Source organism: Tenrec ecaudatus, chromosome 1 (genome assembly GCF_050624435.1).
Source record: "Tenrec ecaudatus isolate mTenEca1 chromosome 1, mTenEca1.hap1, whole genome shotgun sequence".
Classification (NCBI taxonomy): domain Eukaryota; kingdom Metazoa; phylum Chordata; class Mammalia; order Afrosoricida; family Tenrecidae; genus Tenrec; species Tenrec ecaudatus.
Window position 1 is genome coordinate 162,702,664 of NC_134530.1, and position 23,379 is coordinate 162,726,042.

At 40.8% G+C, this 23,379-nt stretch overlaps 1 pseudogene; it reads right to left on the reverse strand.

Annotated features, from left to right (window-relative positions):
• Nucleotides 1–5,379: 5,379 nt before the first annotated feature.
• Nucleotides 5,380–8,197, reverse strand: LOC142437642 (ETS translocation variant 4 pseudogene; annotated as a pseudogene).
• Between the last annotated feature and the right edge of the window lie 15,182 nt (nucleotides 8,198–23,379).

Consider the following 23,379-nt stretch of genomic DNA (forward strand, 5'->3'; position numbering starts at 1 on the left):
GGGGAACGTTTAGGCCATATAGTTGTAATAAGGAACCCTAGTAAGTAAGTCAGTCTTAAACACCTGAAAATCTCAGAGCTGACTAACCTGGCCCCCAAATCCTGGTTTGAAATTAAAGTTACCAGGATAAACAAGTGAAGAATTACAAATATAAGTCTGAAAAAATGGAAAAAGAATAAAAGCGTTGTTCAGTATGAGAGAAATACTTAGCATTCACAGAAGTAATAGATTATTAGAAATAATAGTAATAGAGGAAACAGACTATGTTTACATTTGAAAAAATAAACTACAAAAATTCAGATAGTTACCACTAAAGGGTAGGAATGAGGAGGAAAAGGTCAGAGTGGAAAACTGCTAGTTTTCACTGTGAACCTTCCATGTTGTTGATGTTGTTGTTGTTGTTGTTGTTGTTGGGTGCCATTGGGTCATTTCTGATTCCTAGTAAACTGTGTGCACAGCAGAACAAAGCACAGCCCAATCCCGCACCAACCCCATAACTGTTCTTACGTTTGAGCACATTTTTGCCCCACGGTCTCAATCCATCTCACCCAAGGCTTTCCTCTTGGACTGTCCCTCCACTCTACTAGGCATGATGTCTTTCTCCACGAACTGGTCTCTCATGACAGCATGCTTAAAGTACACTCATGAGCAATTTTAACCACAAACACCCAAGCACACTTGAAAGTACCTTCATCCAGAGGTCACCACCCACCTGTGCCCTTAACCACGTCTCTCACCTACTACAAACACTTGCTCTTTTAATCATCTGAGAGCTCTTCTGCTGGCTCAACTTACCTTGCTTTGAATACATCTCACTACCCACCTATAAGGAGGCGTACGTTCCAAGCCAACCCAAACTCGTTCCTGTCAAGTCCATTCTGCCTCACGGAGACTCTATAGGACACAGTAGGGCCACCCTCATGGGGTTTCCAAGGCTCCTTGGATGCAGACTGTCACATCATCTGCCCCGGAGAAGCTGAAGGTTCAAACAGCTGACCTTTGAGGTGGCAGCGGAGTATTTACCCACTGTGCCATCAGGGTTCCATAGGCTTACATTTATCCCACTCAAAATACATTTCTGAGTCCTGAGATCTTATTTGTTTACAGCACATTTCCTAGAAAATTGTGTGAGAGGGTCATGTATGTTTGCTGCCTTCTCTGCTCCATATCTAATTTACAGGTCATAGCAACCTGACTTCAGGCCCACCATTCTAATAAAAATACTCCTTCTAGAAATAGATAAAAAAAACTAGGGGCAAAGGACATTGATGGAGGTCTAAATACAGGCATGTGCATATGTAAATATATTGATGAATAAACAATAGCCTTCAGAGCAGCCAAAGCACAGAGAGGACCATAGGGCTGGTACCACTGTGAGACACAATGTCCCTCACTGACCCATAGTATTACAGGGGACAACACTGGAGACATAGTGTGGGAATTGTGCCCAATCTGACCCGCCACACTGAGGAAAAACACTAAGGGTGTGCAACAGAATGGCAAGGGAAACAGAGCAATGAAGTCCCCAGGGAATACCAAAAAGAGACTTGGGGCCAGGGCATGACACCCAATCAGACTGGACCAGAAAATACTCTTAAAGGTGAACAAACAGACCTTGAACTATTTATAGGCTTTTCTGTTCTTTTTTTAGTCATTGGTTTTGTGTTATTGTTTTGTATTCTTCTGTTGCTTTGATTTTCTCTGTTTTGTTTTTTGTGCATATTATTATCTCTGAGGGTCTATCTAGATAAGATAGATGGGATAAACAATCTGGAGGAGAAAACAATGGGACCGATGGTTCTGGGGAGACATAGGAAAGGGGGAGGCAGGGGAAAGGAAGTGGGTGTTAACAAACCCAGGGACAAGGGAACAACAAGTGATCCAAAATCAATGACAAGTAGGGTGTAGGAGACCTGGTAGGGTTTGATCAAGGGCAATGTAACCAAGAGGAATTACTGAAATCCAAATGAAGGGTGAGGGTGATAGTGGGACAAGAGGAAAGTAGAAGGAAATAAAGGAAAGAAGTAGGGAGCAAAGGGCATTTATAGAGCTCTAAATACAGACATGTACATATGTAAATATATTTTATATGATGATAGGGAAATAGATCTATATGCATATATTTATAGGTTTAGTATTAATTAAGGTAGCAGATGTACATTGGACCTCAACTCAAGTACTCCCTCAATACAAGAATACTTTGTTCTATTAAACTGGCATTCCGTGATGCTTACCTTCCCGACATGATCGCCAAAGACAAAGAAGTTGCATAAGCAAATGTGATGAAAAAAGCTGATGGTGTCCGGCTATCACAAGATATAGTGTCTGGGGTCTTAAAGGCTTGAAGATAAGCAAGTGGCCATCTAGCTGAGATACATCAAAGCCCACATGAATGAAGCACACCAGCCTGTGTGATCACGAGATGTTGATAAGGTCAGGGATCAGACATCAAGAAACAAAAGCAAAAAATCGTATCATTGTGAATGGGCGGGGTGGGGGGTGAGGAATGGAGACCCAAAGCCCATCCGGTAGGCAACTGAACATCCCTTACAGAAGGGTCACAGGGAGGAGACGAGCTTGTCAGGGTGTAGCATAGCACCGATGAAACATACAATTCTTCTCTAGTTTTTTAATGCTTCCTTTCCCCGCTCCCCCACTACCATGATCCCAATTCTACTTTACAAATCTGGCTAGACCAAAGGATGTTCACTTGTACAGATAAGACCTGGAAACACAGGTAATCCAGGACAGAGAAAACCCTTAGGACCAATAATGAGAGTAGCAATATCAGGAGGGGAAGGGGAAGGTGAGGGCAGTAAGGGGGGAACTGATCACAATGATCAACATATAACCCCCTCCCTGAGGGACGGACAACATAAAAGTGGGTAAAGGGAGACATCAAACAGTGTAAGACATGAAAAAACAATAATTTATAAATTATCAAGGTTTCATGAGGGAGGGAGGGGAAAAATGAGGAGCTGATACCAAGGGCTGAAGTATAAAGAAAATGTTTTGAGAGAGATAATGGCAACAAATGTACAAATGTGCTTGACACAATGAATGGATGGATGGATTGTGATAAGAGTTGTAGGAGTCCCCAATAAAATGATTAAAAGAAAAACTCCTTCTAATACGTTATTGCTTTCTCACCATCATATTAAATGAATTCTTCCTTATTTTTATCTTCCTGGACTTCTCTTCTGAATTTCATAGTCAGCCAACTCTTTTCTTTAAACTCTACTTGTTAGCTCTATGAAATCCATCTACTTTCCTGGTTCTCTTAATCTTGTACCTGGTATTTCTTTCTCTTGGTCTGAACTTCTTCCTTCAAATGCCAAATGGGGTTCCTTGGTCCATATATCTTAACACTATTATGCAGTGTCTACATATAATTCCAGCTATTCTTTTGATTTAACAATTACAATTCTGCTACCAAATCACACATGAATCCTAGAACCCAATTCAGATTAAAGTATATCCTTGTCACTGAACATTTCTATTCATATATTCTTCAGTTGCTAGCCAAATATAATCTTTTCCACCAACCAGCAATGTTTCCAAAATTCCCCATCTTGTACACCACCAGCCACCAATAAACCTGTTATTTTGACCTTTTTTTCTCTGCTGTGTTCTACTTATCCAATGAAATACCTTATTTTGCCAGTTTGGCACCATAAATCTTTTTGGATGAACTAGAACTGACTCAAAGCACCTAGCAACAACAGTAGCAACAGCTTGCTGACTAGTGTGGTCACAGTTCAGGTGATCCTTGTCTCTGACTCCAATTTTTACCACAGTTTCCTAATTTTTGTTTGTTCCTTTGTTTGAGATGAAGTTGTTTGTCACTAAAGACTCCAAGGTCATTGCAATTTTACTTTCCCAAAAGCTTCCAAATTTTTCTCTTCAGTCGTGCTAGATTCAAATTCATCTTCAACATCGTAGTCAGAGTGAATCATTAAAAAGCACACCCATGTCACTTGCATGCTTAAAATACCTTAATTTACAAGGTCCATGATACAGCCCTTCCTTCCCCTCCAGTTTCATTCCTTGTTACTTCATGCCTTGAACTGTAGCTTTTGCAACATGGAAATTCTTACAATTTTTCTCACGTATTGCCTTTTATCATCTCCTGAGTGTATTCTTTCACTCAACTTGTGCGATCTTTCCTCTATTTAGGCTCCCATAAAGATTTCCTGCTTTAGAAACCCTACATCAGGCCACCCTGAGTTGGCATCTGCTTGATGACAGTGACTTTGGTTTGGTTAAATTTGGAATAATGATACTATTCTCAACAAAGCCCTCACTCTCAATGAAAATCACCATGGGATGCCTTCACAAGGGTATTAACCCCACCTGAGTGACCCCTCCCTTCAGTTCAACCTCCTCAAAATGATCAGCGCTTCTCTTATGTCCATTCGCAATGAATGCCCTTCCCATTCTTCGGCTCTGCCCTTGAACTTGCATGCTCTTTAAACAGCGAAACAGTTCTTCCCTATTATATACTTAGGACATGGAACTTAGTAGGTACTGAATAAGTATTTGTGGAATAGATAAATAATTTCAGCTTCCTAAATTTTGTCATCCTAATGAGCTTCATAATAATATTGTGAGCTCTAAAAGGAAGGCACGTTTATTACCTCGATCCTTTCTCAACCTCACACCTCGTTTCTCATATCTTCTCCGCCCCACTCCCTTCCCCACCACACACACACACATACACCACACACACACACTACACACACACACCACACACACACACACACAGAGGAGAGAGAGAGAGACTGAGAGAGAGAGAGGCATGGGTCTTTATTAGGGCCTGGCTGATGTGGTGGAATGAGGATTCCAGGCCTTGGTCTTGGAGGAAGCCGGCACCTCCGCCTCCTGTAGGGAGTAAGGACCGCATACTCTGGCGCCTCCAGGACCCCCACCATCCCAGCCTTTCTGTGCCTCCCCTGCCTCTAGGGACACAGAACCAAGAACTGACAACTGGGGCCCTTCAGGGCCACAGATTGATGGGGACTGATTGCAGGGTTCAAGGGTCTCCCTATGTCCGGAGGTCTGGGGAACTCAATGCACCACGGAGCTGGCCAGGATAAACTTGGGAGGTACTTTCGACCCCAGAATAGAGCAAGCTCTCCTTCTGAGGAGGGGAGGGGCGTAGAGAGGCAGAGCTGACCTCCTCTGGAATAAAGGTGAAAACTCCAAAGATCTTTGGAGACTTCCTTTCTCCAAGTTAATCGCTCCTGTGACTTTTGTCATGGGCAGCCCAGGGGACAGTGGGAAGCTGCCCCAAAGACTGGTGGGGTTTTGTTAGGGTTCCCCCAACGCCAGATGCATCTCTATGTCCAGGAACCAGTACCCGCTGGTGGCAGGCGGCAGCTAGTAAGAGTAGCCACCCTTGGGCCTAAAGGCTGGGCAAGATCAGTTAGCTCAGGGAGGCAGGCGGGGCTCTCATCCTAGTGGGACAGGGAAAGGGGTCCTCCTTACAGACAGGCCAGCAGACTCAACCTTGAGAGCTGGGTTCCCATTGTCCGATTGTCTCGGAAAGCCAGAGAAGAGCACCTGGGGTTCGACACCAACTTGTACACACCGCGCTCACAGGCCACCTTCTGCAGGACGTCTCTCTCGTAACAGTATCGGAGTGGGTGGCTCAGCTTGTCATAAGGCATGACCTGACAGTTCTCCTGGATGCCCCACAGCCTGGCGACCTCCTCAGGCTCCATCCAATGGAGTTTGAACTCCATTCCCTCTCTGGTCCAGACAATGAAATGGGCATGCGTTGGGTCATCCAGCAAGGCCACCAAAAACTGCCATAGCTGCTAGCCCCCCCTCCCCCCCCGCCCCCGCCTCCAAACACGCCAATCCCTTCCTGCTTGATGCCTCTTTCCAGTGTCTCAGGATCGACCCAGATATCACATGGACAGGGTCAAAGAACCTTCTCATAGCCACAGCCCATGGTCCCTCACCTTGATGAGCACCCAGGGACATCTGAGTCGCAGGCGAAGTCCATCTGCTCTTGTTTGATTACCACCCCTGCCTTTGGGTACCTGTGCCCATAGGCCCCACCCAGGCCCCCTGCGAACTGACATGCCTGCTCTTACAGGGGACCCAGGTATTCCTGCTTGAAGCTCGGCCAGGCTGGGGTAGGGCAGGCAGGACTCCCATAGCTGCTGTTGATAGGGGGCTGGGAGGGGCTCAGGGCTGCTTAAAGATGGAGCTGTGCTCCCGGAGGTACCCATAGCCCCAGGGGGTGCTGAGAAGTGCCAGGAAGCCTTAGGAAGCTGTCTTGTTCTGTATGGGGGAAAGGGCTGAAGCCAGGGCTGCTGGGGGCCGGGGACTTGATAGCATTTCTCTGGAGGGATCTTGGGTACTGGTCGCCATGGTGGAAGGGGAGCGGTGGCTTCCTGCGCAGGACAGAGCCAGCTGGGTCTGTGCAAGGACTCTGGCGCTCCTTCTGGATCCTGGCAGCGTGAGTGAGCTCTGTTTTCTGAATGTGGATTAGGAAGAAACTGCTCATCACTGTCTGGTACCTGCACTTCTGAGAGCCACGTCATCTCCTGCAAGTGACTTGGGTCCTGGAAGAGGCCTCTGGAGTGGAGTGGGGTGAAGGTGAGGTGGAGCTGATGGGGTGAGAGGAAGGCCCACCCCTCCCGCTGCTCCTTAGGGATGGGGCTGAGAAGAAAGCTGGGGAGTTGACTTTTGGTGTATTGAACTTAATAACAGATAGAGATATATCAAGTGATAATAATAAAGGTATTAGAAAGTCTAGATAGATTGACACTATACTCCTTTGGAGACAAAAAAAATAATTAAACTTGAAATGTGGAAGGATGGAGTAAGAGAAATCAGAACATACCGAGCTCTTCTGAAGAGTTAAGGAATCGTCAGAGAGAAATGGAAGGACAGGGAAGAGAAAGGAAGAAGTGGAGAATGGGGAGATAGGTAGAGAGCATTTTAAACTATTTGGTTGCAGTGTAGTTCTATTTTTCTAGTGTACTTTTTCTTTTTTAGAAAAGCCAGTAACTATTGAAGTTTGTTTTCTTTTTTTGCGGTAAAACCAAGACTGATATGTCTTCAGGAAGTGACTGAGCACTAAGACCGAAACAAGATGGTTTGACATTATCGAAAATGTTTTGTGAATTACTGCTTAACTCGTAAGATCTGATACAGGTGTCGTCTGCATATGTATTTAAGACATCACCCCAGAACACAGCTCAGGGCTCTAGTCTACTTTTAGCTCGACTGTTGGATTCGCACAGCAAAAGGATAAGACTGGCCATGTACAAATAGTGCCTATTGTTAGATGATCGGTCCCAGAGTGGACAGCAACTGGAAGGACTATTCAAAATCATAAATATAACTTCAGTCATTGTGTTTTTCTTGACTGCCTACCAACAGGTAAACAAGCTCAGGGAAGAAATTATGCCCTATGAAATAGAATGTGGTTGGTTATACATTCCAAGGAGGAGGCCGTGTTTGCCAAAGGCCCATAAAGTTTTAGATCGCTACTCTTTCGACTGCATCAGCACTTCCAGAAACAGGTCCAACTGCCTTCAGCAACTACCTTTACTCCTGCACAATGATTCTCCTCACTTCCTCTTGGTGAAATTCCTATTAGAATTCTTTTTTTTTCCCTTTCATTAATCCAGTCGTTCTAAGTTAAAAGTCATTTGGGTCCTCTGAGGACACGAGCAACTTGAAATAAACCCTAAGTCTCCTCTTTTCTAATCAGGTATCCCCAAGGCCTCACATGACACAATTTTAAAGTTCTTCCCCAACTGATCCATCTCCTTGAACTTGTACACTGGGTGGTTTTGTGGGGCAGATCCAGAGAATAATCCTAAAACAATGTCTGGCATAGATTGCTGTTGAGAATTGACCTCTTGGGCAGCCTTGTATCAAGGAGACTCCCGAGGTTGTGGTTTTAATTGTGGTTCTGGTCGAGCAAATGAAAAGTTTTCGTCACAGAGAGTAAGGGAGTATGAAATGTGTAGGTCTCTCCTTTCTGGGTATTTTAGTTAATTGCCCGGGCTTCTGATATTTAACTGAAAAAGAGTACGTGTGAAAAGATGACTTCTATAGGCCTTTTGTTGGGTTCCTCCTAGTTACTCTCACTGATCTTGGTCCCAAGAAAGTTCCAAATAGAAGTAGCAAGACAAAGTGCTCCTTTTCTTTGATACCTAAGCCTTGGCTCCATCGCCTCAAGTAAACAGAACTGGAACTACCCAATAAAGCCAAGGTAACACATTTGCTATCTTCCTCAAAATCTGCAGCTTCATGGGGCTGAAGACTCCAAAAATAGATACGTAATCTCAGTCACAGTCACCCACATAGGAACCCCCCAAATCAACGCCCCCCAAGCACCATGCGCACAAAGACACAAACAATCCTGATGTGCCAGCACTGTCAGCTCAGAGTTGCTGGACTCTGATGTGAACAGCAGAAAATGTGGGGAAGGGAGGCTGAGCTGAGAGGGGCTGTCAATGAGACCATACAAGATGAAAATCCAGCCAGAGAAGACTTTTAATCAGGGAGCAAAATCTGCAATCCCAAGATTTGACTTTAAACCTCCTTTTTGTCATGCTGTACACAACAGAGAGGTGAGACTGGCGATAGAGAGCAGCAGACAGACATATCACAAAAAAACAGTTGCCAATTGATTAAGATCAACAAAGGTAGCATACGTGGGAATGGCACCAGCAGTTCAAAGTCCAGGACCGTGGAATCGGTAGTAAAATCGAACTATAGCACAATCTAATTTGATTGTACCCATACCACTGCACAGGTCTCGCAATTGATATGAGCTATCCATTGCTGTCTGGTCAATTATGACTCACAGTGACCCTGTAGGACAGAGCAGAAGTGCACCTTAAGGTTTCCAAGACTGTGACTCTTTCTAGAAGCAGGCTGCCCCCTCTTTCTCCTGGCAGAGTGATTGGTGGTCTTGAACTACTAACCGTTAAGTTAGCAGAAGAGGGGGTCACCACTGTGCAACCAGGCTCCTTATACAAAACCTTAATAACATTTTTAGCATTAACTATAGCCAATGATATGAAGAGACAAACAAGTGACCCACTTGAATGGAAGGTGGGGGGAAAGGAATCTGAACTATATAAGGTGGATTTGAAACTTACAGTGAGCTATTTTGATATGCTTACAGTACTTGTACCATGTAGCTTCATTTCCCAGCTGTTCAGTAATGAGGGATTCTGAGAGTGGGAGTTAGCTGCTACTGTGTTACTGAGAGTAATCTGTTCTTAGACAGATGGCACTTGAACCCTGTAACAACTCTGCAGGCTGTTAAATGCCGAAGAGGACGTGGGGAGATTGGAATGCTCATGTGCTGGAGATGAGACTGTAGAATTGTGCAGCCACTGTGGAAATCAGCATGGGACTTCCTTAAACAAATTCAGATGCAATCACAGGTCTGCAATCCCTCTAAGGGCGGACACCTGCAGGAAATAAAGAACACAACAGGAACAGACATATGTACATCTATGTTTATTGCAGCAATTTCTGAAATAACAAAGCCATGAAACAACCAAAAACTTCAATTATAGAGGAATGGGTAAACAAACTCTGGTACATTCATACGATGGAATATTATGCATCAATAAAAAACAATGAAGACTCCATCAACCATGAAAACCTGGACAAAACTGGAGAGCGTTATGCTTAGAAAAGCTAGTTAGTCTTATAAAGATAAATACTTAGTGGCACCATTGTTATAAGGAAAAATAAAGCAAAACAAAGGTGGTTTCACACCAAAGGTGATGACTTTGAAGACTAGGAGGCGAGCAGGGACAGAGGCAGGGACAGGTAGAAGTGAAGCGCAGAAAATTAAGGAGGAAGGACAGGTAAGAGGGAAGGAAAAACTCACATTTATGGGGGGGGGGGTTTGAAGTGATACTATTACTAATTTGATTTGATGGATGAGCTATGCAATTTATAAAGGATATTTTTCTCTAAAAAAAAAAAACCCTAAAAACCAAATAATTAAATAAAGTTTAAATTTTTTTTAAGAATCCTCCAGATTCCTTGCCCCTCAGATTAAAACATTGATTTAGTGGTTATAAAAGAGGAAAAGTAAAACTGAAGTGGACTTGGGTTCTTTAAGGAAATGGAAAAAACAAAACAAGCCCACGTTGTTTATTAAGGCTTGTTATGTTCCAGACACCTGGTTAGATGCTAGATGTGTGATGAAGGAAAAGTAAAGAAAGATCCCTGTCCTAGTGGCTCATATTCTCAGGGGAGATCCAGGCCCCCAAAGTTTAAACTGAAATAAATCAAATATTACAAATTATTGTACTATTTTTAATATTTTGTCTATTTCATTTATTATGTGAACAAAAAACCTAGAGATGATAAAAGTTCTTTATGTAGTATAGATTCTATACCCTGCCCAACAACAATAATTATCTTAATCAGATCTAGCCGAAATTACAATTATCCAGTTGTATGTTTGCCAAAGATGAAACCTTTTAAGAAAAGCACTGGTATAAGGTTTTCTAGGCCGTGTTCAAGAGACTACTTGCACCTGAACATAAAGGATTCTATAGTTCTGTGAGGGAACTCTATATTCTAAATCACCACCTCCTAAAGCAGAAGTCTGTTTCACATTAGCATGTCAACAAATAATATTACTAGGACAGGAGACTCTCTATATAAACATATCAATCGACATCTACCCAGAAGCATTGACTCCTGCCACCAATTGAGGAACAATATGCGAGTCTGTAAAATGGTTCTCAACAAGTCATACTATTGAAACCAAGCAGGTCTACAGGAGAATTCCACAGTTCAAAACACTCCATTCTGTGCCTAGACTGTATCGATGTAGCTGATCTCTTTTTAGAAGTCTGTGAATTGCTTTCTCCAAGCTTCACCCAGTTGTACCTACACAGAACTTCCCCTTCGTTCTAGTTACATGCCTCCATTCAATATTACACACGAGTACACGAGAAGCTTAGTACAGCAAAGAGCTTCGGTTAAAGAGCAAGAAAAACCTGGATATGAATATTAGTTATAAGACGTGACTTTCGGGCAAGCTATTTAATTTCTCTGAGCCTCAGTGCCCTATAAAACTGAATAATAGTGTTACCTCTTTCCTAGTGGGAATTAAATTAGTCAGCAAGTATAAAATGCGTATTGTAGCACTTGGCTCACAGAACCCTCTGCAGGGCTAGTTATTTTTATTAGCATCAGATTATTGCTGGCCTGAATATGATTGTCTCAGGCTGGATTCTCAAGAGAAACAAAACAAATAGAGCTTACACATCCAGATGATAGATAGATGATAGATATAAAATGATAGATAGATAGATAGATAGAGCAATTGGTTTATAGCAAAGAAATGGCTGACATAATTATAGAGATAGGCAAGTTGCAAGGCTAGGTATGGTTCAGCTATCTGGCTGGAGGCTTCCTCAGACTCGGTGGCTTCAGAGACTATTGAATCCAAGACTGGCAGGTCAGATAACAGACTTCCGACTGTGAAGGCAAATGAACCCAAGGCTGGCAGGTTATATGATAGATTCCTGACAAATCCCAAGATTAGTAGACAATAGAACAGGCTGTTGGTTTAAGTAGAAAAAAAACAAAATCAAACGGAAGTCAGATGATCAGTCAAAGGCAGGATCGAGAACTACCAAAAGGCAAGCAAATTTCCCACCGTGACCGCGTCTGTTAGAAGCAGGCCACATCCCAGAGAAAATGTCCTTTCAATCGCCTGACTGCTCATCGCACATGTCATCATGGAGATGAGTATATTATATTTCACTCTGGGGATTGCTGTGTCTCAACTGCCAAACCACTGAGAATCCTGACAAGCCAAGATGACACGAAACCGTAACAATCACATGAACACCTGTCTTACATTTAAGTAACTATCACTCTTGTTCTTCTGACTTCCAGCTCCTAGGGTGAATGTAATTGTGTTGAGCCAAGGGAATAAATAACTTGGTTAACTTAGGAAATTGTTTGTGAAATTAAATAATAAAAAGATACTATAACGTAATACGGAGTGGGGGTGGGGGGAGAGATCAGGCAGACTTTAATGGCATGTTAAGCATTTTGAGCAGAAGTAGACCATGACGGTATGCATATAAAATAAGGAAATCCCTCTGGTGACTGTGAGGTGGGGGGTATGGCAGAGGGAGCCAGAAATTAAGGAGCTGTGGAGACTACATTTAGAAGCTTTAAAGGGATCCAAGTGAAATTATGGTGGCTTGGATTACAATGGGGGCCACACAGATGGAAAAACAGTGAGCAGATTATGTATACATATATATGGCAGCTTCAACAAGTTTATGGAAAAATTCTATCGTCTTTCAATTCCATTTTCCCACAGACTTTTAGCAGTTGCTTCATATTTCTTAGGTACAATCAGAAGCATTTGCTGATGCTTTGGATGAGGATTATGAGTCAAGAATGACTTTTACATTTTTGAAAAATAATGAGATGAATGGTGGTCAGAGAGCTTAAAAAAATAATTGTAGAAGAAAAAGGCAAACTTCCAGTTTGGGGCCAGTTGAATTTGAGATTTCTGAGAAGGTAGCAAGTAAAAAGATAAAATCAACAATTGAGATTATATTGCTTTTAAAAATTCACTAGTGTAAAATTAAGAAATTGAAGACATTTACCCACCTCTGAGTCTGAAATGAAGCAAACATGAAATTAACATGCATTGATAATTACTGGTCATGGGAATGTGAACGTCGGGGTGAAAAGAGGAGGGCCGTGGCTGGGAAATGTAGCCTTAGTGATAGAAACTGCCCTGGAGATCACATTATATTGATTTTTTTTCTCTAAAGAGTTATTCATCGCAAAAAATATTTTTTCAAGTCAACATAAAAGATGACTACACATGTGAATCTCTTTGGAGGTTATTACAAAAGAATAAAATTGACTGTATCTGTGGAAAGAAACCCTGGAGAAACTTAATATCATCAGTCAGAACAAGGCCAGGCACAAACTGTGGAACAGACAATCTGTTGCTCATTGTCAGGTTCAAGTTGAAGCTTAAGAAAATGAAAACAAGTCCATGAGAGAAACTAATTATGACCTTTGTCATATTCCACTTGTATGGACAAGAATAGGTTTGATACATTGGACATTAGTGACCGAAGCCTAGACAAATTGTGAAGGATTACACGAAGGATATTACTCAGGAAGACTGAAATGGATGGCAGAAGAGACTCTGAAACTTATTCTTGAACACAGAGTAATTAAAATGAGCAGAATAAATGATGCAGTAAAAGAGCTGAACAGAAGATTTCAAAGGCAGCTGAGAAAACAATAAAGTTTTATAAGAAATGTGCCACAACCTGGAGTTAGGAAAAACAGAATTAAGCTAAATTAAAAATCATGCTCAACATCTAACTGAAAAAACTGAGGTCGGGGGCGGAGTGTGGAAATCAAACCTAGATTTGAAATACTGAAGGATTCTGTGGGGGGAAATATTATTTAAAAAACACTGTATGCATCACAAGATGATGGAAGAAATATGCAAGTTTGATTTGGATTTCTCTGGTGGATAATGACTATGGACATCTTGTTGTACATTTGTTGGCTGCCTCACTGTCCTCTTTGGTGAAGAGCTGTTCACGTCCTTAGCCCATTTTCATTATTGGATTGCTTATCTTTTTGTGTTGGTTTTGTTGAGTAGTTGAGGTTTTCTATATAGTGTAGATTACACTTTTATCAGAGATATCATTAACAAAGGTCTTGGGGATTTTTTTCCTACTGTGTAGGTTATCTTTTCACTCTCTTGTAAAAGCCTTTTGATGAGTGTGCTCAGAGGAGTTGTCTAGAGAAACAAAACCTGTGACACTCTTATATGCGGAAGAATGAACTTTGTATCAGGAAGTAATTTTATATCAAGAAGGCATCTCAGCCTAGGCCAGCTCAAGTGCATGGGTTGCAATGCTGGTCTGGGCCCCCTTCAGACTCACATAGCTGCAGTCCAGTGATGCAGAAAGGGGAAGCAGAGAGCATGGAGATCACACACTAGCATGTGCAAAGTAACATGGATCCAAGATCACTGGAAACATGGCAAGGTACCAAAACTTCTCCAGGTTGGCAGCCCATAGGAGTCCGCCCCTAAAGGCAAGCACAGAGGAGGAAGGTGAAAGGCAAGGAGAAAGTCCTAGCATCTCTCTCATCAAAAAGCCACACATCCCAGGAGGCATCTTCAGGCTGTGACCTGATTGACAGGTTGAACTCCCACCTTACATTTTCCCATGGGTGCAAGTTGGCATAAAATCTAACTTCCACGAGGGTACAAATATTTAAATTTTAAGGGATCCAAGTTATCTACCTAATCTTCCATCGTTTTTGCATTTCTAGTTTTGATTGATTGTCTATTTCGAGTTTCTGCGCATGGGCATAGTATGTGGTATAGACGTTGACTTGTTTTTATGCAAATAGATATAAAGTTTTGCCAGCACCATTTGTTAAAGATGTTGTTTCTTTCCCATTGAACGGACTTTGACCTTTGGCTTAAGCTCAGTTGCCCATAGATGAGCATATTCAATTCTGGGTTCTCAATTCTATTCCACTAGTCTATGTGTCTGCCATTGTTTTAATACCAGGCTCTTTTGATTACTGTGACTGAATTATAAGTTTTGAAATCAGCAAGCATGAAGCTGCCTACTGTGTTCTTCATCATCAGTATTTGTTCAGCTATTTGGGGGTTTCCTTCCTTTTCATATAAAATTAGAGGTTAATTTTTCCATGTCATTTAAGAATGTTGTTAGATCTAGACCAGGAATGCATAATATCAATAGCTCATTTTGGGTAATACTGACATTAACACAATGTTAAATCTTCCAATCCATGAGCATTTTCCCCTCTCTTTTTGTTTCTAACAATTGTGTTTTCCTTGTGCAATCCTTTTATGTCCCTAGTTAGATTCACTCCTATGTATTTTATCCTTTTGAAGGATATTGCAAATAGTTTTGACTTCTTAATTTTCTTTTCAGAGTTCTCTTGGTTAGTGTAGACTGGAACCCAGCTGATTTTTGTGTTATGTACCCTGCCACACTGCTGAAATCTATTAGTTTCAGTAACTTTCTTGTAGAGCCTATGGAATTATAAATGTTTCATTTCATGTCCCTTTAAAACAAAACTACTATTTAATTTTCTACTTGTATATCTTTCACTTCCCTTTCTTGCTTTATTGTACTATTAATTCCAGTAGAATATTAAATAAGAGTGGTGACAGAAGGCATCTTTGTCTCATTCCCATTCTAACAAAGAATGTTTTAATATCTTCTCATTGATAATAATATTGGCCGGTTTGCATAAATGCCCTGAATTATGTTCAGAAATTTCCCTTCTATTCTATTTTGTTAAGTTTTTTTTAAATCAGGAAAGTGTGTTGGGTTTTAGCAAACGATTTTTCTGCATTGATTTATATAAATATAATTCTTGTCCTTTGTTCTATTTATGTGGTGAGTTGTGTAGGTTGATTATTTAATATTGGACCATCCTTGCATCCCCAGAATAAGCCTCACTTACTTGATCATAGTTTCTTCTTTTCCTCTACTTCTTCTCCATCTCCTCCTCCTCCTCCTCCTCCTCCTCCTTCTCCTTCTTCTTCTCCTTCTCCTTCTCCTTCTTCATCCTCGATATGCTACTAGATTCTGCTGGTTAGAATTTTGTTGATTTTTTATATTCATCGATATTGCTGTTTATAATATTATCTTTGCCTGGATTTGATACCAGGGTCACAATGGCTTCATAGAGTGAATTGGGGAGTCGTTCTTCTATCTTCTGGAACAGTTGGAGGAGAAGTGGTACCAACTCTTCCCTGAATGTTTGCTAGAATTCTCCAGTAAAGTCACGTTGACCAGGCACTTGTTCTGTTGCTGGCGGTGTTTTTATAAAATCTTCTATCTCTTTTCTGTTATAAGTCTATTCTAGTTTTCTACCTTCACTTATGTTCATTTAGGTGGAAGTAAGTATCTAGAGATGTGTCCGTCTAGGTTTTTATAATATTTTGTTATTATCCATTCTATCTCGCTTCTGTAATGTCACCCATTCTAATTCTGGTGATTTGTATCTTTTCATTTTTCATCTTTGTCAATTTGTCCATTAATTTGTAAATTTTATTGCTTCAGTCAAATAAACAATTTTCAATCTTGTTAGTTTTTGTACTGATTTTTATAGTTTATACTTCATTTATTTCTGCTCTGATCTTCACCGGTCCCTCTTTTAGGTGACTGAGAACTGTTCTACTGCTCAGGTTCTATTTGTTTGAGCTGTAGAGTTAAGCTTTTGATTTGGGCTCTTTCTTCCTTTTTTGATACATACATTTATTGTTATAAATTATCCTCTGAGCATTGTTTTCACTGAGTCTCAAATATGTTGATCTGCTGTTTTCATTCTCATTTGGCTATAAAAATGTTTTCACCTTATTTTTAATTTCTTCTATTATCCACTGGTTTTTAAACAAGACACTATTCAGTTTCCATGTGCTTATTTTCCCTTGCCCTTTTTGTTGCTGATTTATAGCTCTAAACCACTATGGCTAGGGAAGATGCTTTGTATTATAGGTCTGCATTACTTAATATCTATGATACATTCTGGGGAATAAAATCTATGTGACTTAGATGATTTGTGAACTCTATATTATGCTTTATGGGAGCCACTTCAGGTCATCTTTGTCACCACTTTTGCCAAAGCTGCTGGAGGAGGCCAGTGGAACAAGCAGAAGGTCCATGTGTCTTTGGAGGGCAGTGGCTGAGACCAAAGAGAAGGAGGAGCATCCTGAGCCCCAGAGCTCCTGCTGCTACTTTCCACTGGCTTCCAGACAAAGCCTTCAAGCCCACAACCTCAGCTTCTGACTCACCTGCCTGTATCCACCTGTGGTCCAGGGCTGCAAGAGTCTAGACTGAGAGACTTTAAAATCACTAGGGGAAAATAATAAACAGAAGTAGAGCTTTTTTCCCTTTTAAAAAAGAAAAAAAAACCCTATGGAACCACAGATGGATATGGAGCTAACCATTGTCTGAACATGTGTGAAGTGATACATAACTGTATTTTAATTTTTAAAAATTGTATTGAGGCCTGCTTTTTGACGTAGCGATATATGTACTGTGCTACTGTTGGGTGGAGTATTCTGTATATGTCTATGAGGACCAGTGGATTGGCTTGCTTTTAGATCTTCTGTATTTTTGTTGTTTCTTTCTAGCTGTTCTTATCATTGACAAACTCAGTGCTTGAGAGTGTCCTCTGATTGTTGTAGAACAGACTACTTCTCTTCTCCCCAGAGTCAATTTTATGTATTTTGGGAGCTCTGTTATTAAGTCTGTGAACATTTATTATAATTATGTCCTCTTGCTTCAATGGCATTTAAATCATCATATAATATCCTTCTTTGACTCTTGTGATAGATTTTATGATTTTCAGTCTATTTTATCAGAGATTATTATTGCCACTCCTGTTTTCTTTAGGTTACCATTTGCATGATGCATTTTTCCCTCCTTTGACTTTTAACTTATTTATGTCTTTGTATCTACGGTGTGTCTCTTGTAGGCAGCATGTTGATGTTCTTTTAAAAATCCATTTTGTCATTTCATTTAAACCATTTCTGTCACTGTGATTATCAATAGTATATGTTTACCACTGCCATTTTATCATGCTGTGTATGTGTGTGTGGGTGTGATTATTGGTTTCTTTGTTCGACTTCATTTTCTGTGATTCCCTTTTGTTTCTGTATTTTCTTTTTATATTCTTTATTGTTGCTATGTGCCATTTTTATTTTCTTCTGTGTTTAATTTTCTTTGAGGTTACTCCAAACCACTGTTTAAAAAACATGTAGCATATTGATACCACAGTGACTTCCTCTCCATTAGCACATTCTACAGCTATATCATTTATTACTTATTATTTGAAACTGTCATAATTTACAGCTGGACAGCTATGCTTCCCTATTGTCAGTTTTGCAGCTTTATTTTACTTTTGAGAAATTTTTATATGGGTTGGTATCTAGAAGATGGTTCTGTGTCTTAGTCTCAAATTGTTGCAGGCACCATTGGTTTTCTGCCCGAAAGACTTCCTGTAATATTTCTTGTAAAACTTATCTGGTTTTCAGAAACTCCCTCAATTTCTGTTTATCTAGGAATGTCCTAATTAAATGATCATATTTGGAAGACCGTTCTGCTGGATATATGATCACTTATTGGCAGTTCTTTTCTTCCAGAATTTAATAAATACCATCCTATTGCTCTCTTGCTTGTATGGCTTTTGCTAAAAAATCAGTATCTACTGGAGCCCCTCTATTGGTTATATTTCATTTTTTCATTATCTGCTTTGAGAAATTTTGCCTTGGAAATTTGTTTCTGATATATGTTGGTGCCTTTCCTTTGGGGTGGGGGGTTGTCTTTCCTGTATGGATTTCATTGAGGCTTTTGAATGAAAAATTCCTTGTCTTTCATGATACTAGACAAGTTTTGTGCCAATAATACTTTGAACTTTTTTTACTTCTTTCTATTTTGGAATTCATACAGGGCATGAATCGTTCCTCTCAGATAATGTCCCACATACCTCTCAGACTTCTTTTAGTCTTCTCATCATTTTTTCTAATGATTCCACAAATAAATTAGTATCAAGGGATGTGTCCTCTGTTTCACTCATTCTTTCTCCCATTGATTCACTTCTGTTTCTTTGTTTTTCCAGTTAGTCTTCTATTTCTGATATTTTTTTGATCATCTTCTAGATTTATAGTCATTTTTTGATATGGTTTCTAATTGTCTGTTTTTCCTTTTTGTGTTGTTTTGCTTTAGCTTTTTTCCCCTGGATTATTCAAGGGCTTTAACTTTTTTCATTGATCTCTCTGAGGATCATATCTATTTGTCTTTCAAATTCCTTCCCCCCTAGCTCTGTCATTGTTGTGTTGGGTGCCATTGAGTCAATTATGACTCATAATGACCGTATGCACAACAGAAAACACTGCTATCCTTACACTCCTTACAATTGTTATATCACCAGAAGGGTTTTCCCTCTTTATTTTTATCACTTGTTTGAGCTATCTTATGTTGTTACATCTTGTTTTAATCTCCTATCTGTGAGGCATTAAGGTGTCAATCAGTTATGTATTTATTATCTATATATATTAATTATTGATTTATTGTCTCTATATTTGAATATTTGTTTCATTTTTTTCATGTGAATGTATTCAGAACTTTGTTTCCTCTTTTGTATGTCTCTCTTCTTTTGTATATTTTAATTGTTGTCTTTTTGTGATTGTGGCCTATATGTTATTTTGTGGGTACCTCTGTTAATTGGGTGTGATTTCATTTCATTTGTGAGTATGGTGAATTTCAGCCACATGCAAGTAATCTGTAGATAGGCTCTTACATCTTCCCTTACCATTTTGAGTGGAAGCATGAGAGTAGGGCGTTTCCCTGATATTGTGTGCTAAGTGTAGCTCATGCCACAGCCTTTGATGGGCCATGGGGTCCTTCCAGATGGATGATGGTAGTTACTGTATTCTCTAGGAGTTCAAGGCAGAATGTCTTTGGTCTTTGTGTCTGCTATGAGGAAGTATTACCCAAATGGATTTAAAAATTCCACTGTGTATGCTCAAACTGATCTATCAATAGGCAGTGGGATATCAAGGGGTTTTAGTGCAAGTGTAGAAGGCCTTCAGGAACTGGGTGAGTATGGGATATGCGACATTGCAGCTGACAGACAATGGATTAGGGCAATGGCATCTCTTGTTCATCATCTGGCAGAGATGCAGAGTGTGAATTACAATGCCAATGAGATGCTATATCTGTCCACCTAGTCATGGTGGGGCATGAGTGCAGGGAGTGGTTTCAACAGTCTGCATCTCAGGAAGGAGTAGTGGGTTTATGGCCAAACTTTCCCATAAAATTGGGAGTCACCTACACTTCAGTGAAGGGGTGTTGGGCATGGCCAGGCTTGTGCCCTTCACTATGGGCCTCCTACTTCTCAGGGAGGGGCAGTAGTATTGTCAGGTTTGCACATCTGCTAGGGCCTCTTGTGTCTCAGAGAGGGAGTGAAAGGCATGACCGGGCTTGCACACCTTGGCTTTGTCCAGCTATACATCAGGGAATACACAAATGCAGGACAGCTTGCACGGAACTGGTTTGAGTGGGAGAACTCTAGTTGTTATTCTGTGGATTGACTTTTTTTGTTGGGTGACTCCCAAATAAATGACAAGATACCTCTACCAACAAGTAGGACCAGCACTGATTCCTAGCTCTCTCCCTCCTTGCATTCACCAGAATAGCTGGATCTCTCATCAGTTGTTTTGCACAGTTTCTGCCACCAGCTGTGTTATCTTTCCTGGATCCAACAGCTCTGGGATGTTGTTTAGTTCCACGCCAAAATTGCCATGCTACTCTGCACCAACAGGCAAGGCATTGTTGATCTGTTTTTCTACTGACCTGGCATGCCTCACCTCCTAATCAGTTCTCGGTCTATTTCTTGAATTCTTCATTCATTTGATGTTCTGAGACCCAAGGTAATTTTTTTTTTAGTATAGTCTGGTTAGCCTCTTGAGTCTTTATTGTCAGGAGGTCATTACAACACATGTATATAAGTTGCCATATTGACTGGAACTCTCAATTGTGAATTCCAGACATATAAAACTGTAAAATAATAAGTGTGTGGTGTTTTAAGCCACTGTGTCAATAACGGTTTGTTTTAATAACAATAGTAGCTTAATGTAATACTCTAATATTATTTTTCTATAATTCTTTGTTATAATTTCAGATTATTCAAGTGGAATGCATGTTAAGAAAAATGGAAGTTTTGGGTTAAAGATAAAAATATGCCTAACAATGTGACATCATTTCCTAATGATTTAATCTTATAATACTTCCAACAGTAATTTTGCTGTAACTGTAATAAATTTTAGGTGTGGATTTAATAGCCCAATATGTTCATATAATTATCAAACAGTCCTCAGCTCTGACTTCTATTGATAACTGTTTCATTGTCTAAAACATTGTGGAAGAGTTGGCTGTGGACAACTGAAAATTGCCAACAGCATCTACTTTAGTAGTTCTGTTCTGTTCTAAGTACCAACTACAGCAAGAGTGATGGTTCCATATCAAAATTCCAAGCTATCTGGCTCTTCAAAAATCTGCAGGTTGACACAGGATTGTACTCGTGGAAGATTAGCTCAAGATTGTGTTTAGAAAATAGCTACATCTAAAACAGTTGACATTACACTCAAAGTATTTTTTGCATGACTCAGCTGCACAGAAAGTGTGTGGCTAAGTCGTGACCTATACAGTAATGTCATGTCTTTAATCAATAGACACCAGGGAAAGCCAGACAGTCCCTGGTGGTACCAGCAGTCAAACACCTAGCTGCTAATTGAAAAGTCGGATGTTCAAGACTACCCAGAAGGGCGTTGGAAGAAATGTCTGATGATCTGCAACCAAAAAGTCAGCCACTAAAAATATTATAGTACATATTTCCTCTCTGACATATTTAGGGTCACGATGAGTCAGGATTAACTCAGTGGCAAGTGTGTTTGTGTGTGTGTGTGTGTGTTTAGAATTCTTCTTCAGAGGGAGCCACAGTAGATAGTATCTATCTCATTCCTAAATCTGCTGCTGTCGATTTGTTGCCATCAAGTCAATTTTGACTCATGGCACTCCGTGTGACCGAGCAGAACTGCCTCATAAGGTTCTCTTGGTTTCAACCACTGGGTCTTTCTCCCTCCAAGTTGCTACATGCTTAATCATTGCACCCCGAAGACACTTTACCACTAATTCTGCAAAGTAAAATAGGTAAGTGACCACATAAAATAATATTGCCTCTGGTATGCAGTCTCTAAAACTTCCGTTGGCTTAACTTAAAGCACTCTGTAAATGAAGATGCTTAACGTTGACCTGTAGCGCATTTGACTTACCAGGGAATCTATAAGTTTAGCATCCTGCAATAATATTTTGCTCCCAATTTATCCTAGAAAGAGAATAAGCTGCTGCTTAAAATCAGATCAGTCCTCAAAGCATGCGTCTGCTTTCACTGTGACTAGGTACTTGAAGGATCGTTTCTGTCTTAAATTCCCACTCGAATATCATGTCTGCTTTGCTCTGCAGAGCGAGGCCCTCTGGGCTGTTAAGTACCCAATAATGTGTTAAGTCAGGCACCACATATTGCGAGCAATTCTGCTTTCCTGCAGTTGCCACAGACACACTGTGCTAAGTAGGGCCAGACATGCTCCATCTAGGTGAGAATGTGGACAATGTTTTCCTGTTTCCACACATCCTGCCCGAGGGCCAGCGCTGCCAGTGTATCTCGGCTTTAAATTCATGTAAGCCTATCCTCTGACAAAGATACAGAGGTCCAGAGAGTACAAGTCTAAACGAGCCGATAGCGTCTGGTTTCAAGAGCCTATGCAAAACACATTGTGTCAAGAGAAACTGCCAAAGCCAGGACATACAATCCATTCCGATTTCTGGATATTTGAAATCCCCTTGATTCCAGGTAAGCCACCAGAAGCCTGAATGCTTTCAGAAACAAAAGGAAAACTGCTATTCCCCAGTCAGTTGTGACTCCTGGTAACCCTGAAGGGGTTCTGCTTCTTCACAGGAGCAGAAAGCTTCCTCTCCTCCCCAGGAGGATTTGAGACAGAAGGTAAATAGTCCAGTGTTTGCCAGATACCACCACCAGGCTCTGCGTAGTTAGGTCACTTGAACTTGGTCTCACAAATAGCCACCTCCACTATTTGGCTTATGCTATGGAATTTAACAAAATGTCCTACAAGAAATTCAAACAAACCCCCACAGAAGAGTTGCCATCACGTTGATCATGGCAATGCGACCGCATGGGCGTCAGGCTGAAACCCTGTGCACGGCAGGGTTTTCTGGGGTGAGGTTTCAGAAGTAGGGCGCCAGGCCTTTCTTCTAAGGAACCTCTGGCTGGGTTCAAACCTCCAACAGTTTCATTAACAGCTGAGCACATTGAGTGTTTGCAACTCCAGGGCTCAGCAACAAGGAATGGCTATGTGAAAACTGCCCTTGCACCTAACGAGTGCAGGTCAACACTGCTGGTGTCCATGAAACTGTAGCAGGATCGATGGATTTAACCTTGGAATGTAAACAAAGTCTTGTTTCTCCTAGGGAACTAGGAAATCAATTCCCTTACTAAAGATATTGACTTAATTAGGCGTATTAGTCGACGTACGGTTCACTGCCAGGAGGGTAAGAGACCATTTCAAAGCAGATATGAACCCCTAGTGCTAGGTTATGTTTGTTCTCTTTCACTTTCAAGACGATGATTCTCAACTTCTTATTTTATGATATCAAGATTTGTTTACAAAGATATAAAGAACCGAGTGAAGATGACATTATTTTATTTTATCGTACTCTCTTTGTGAGCCACCTTATACCA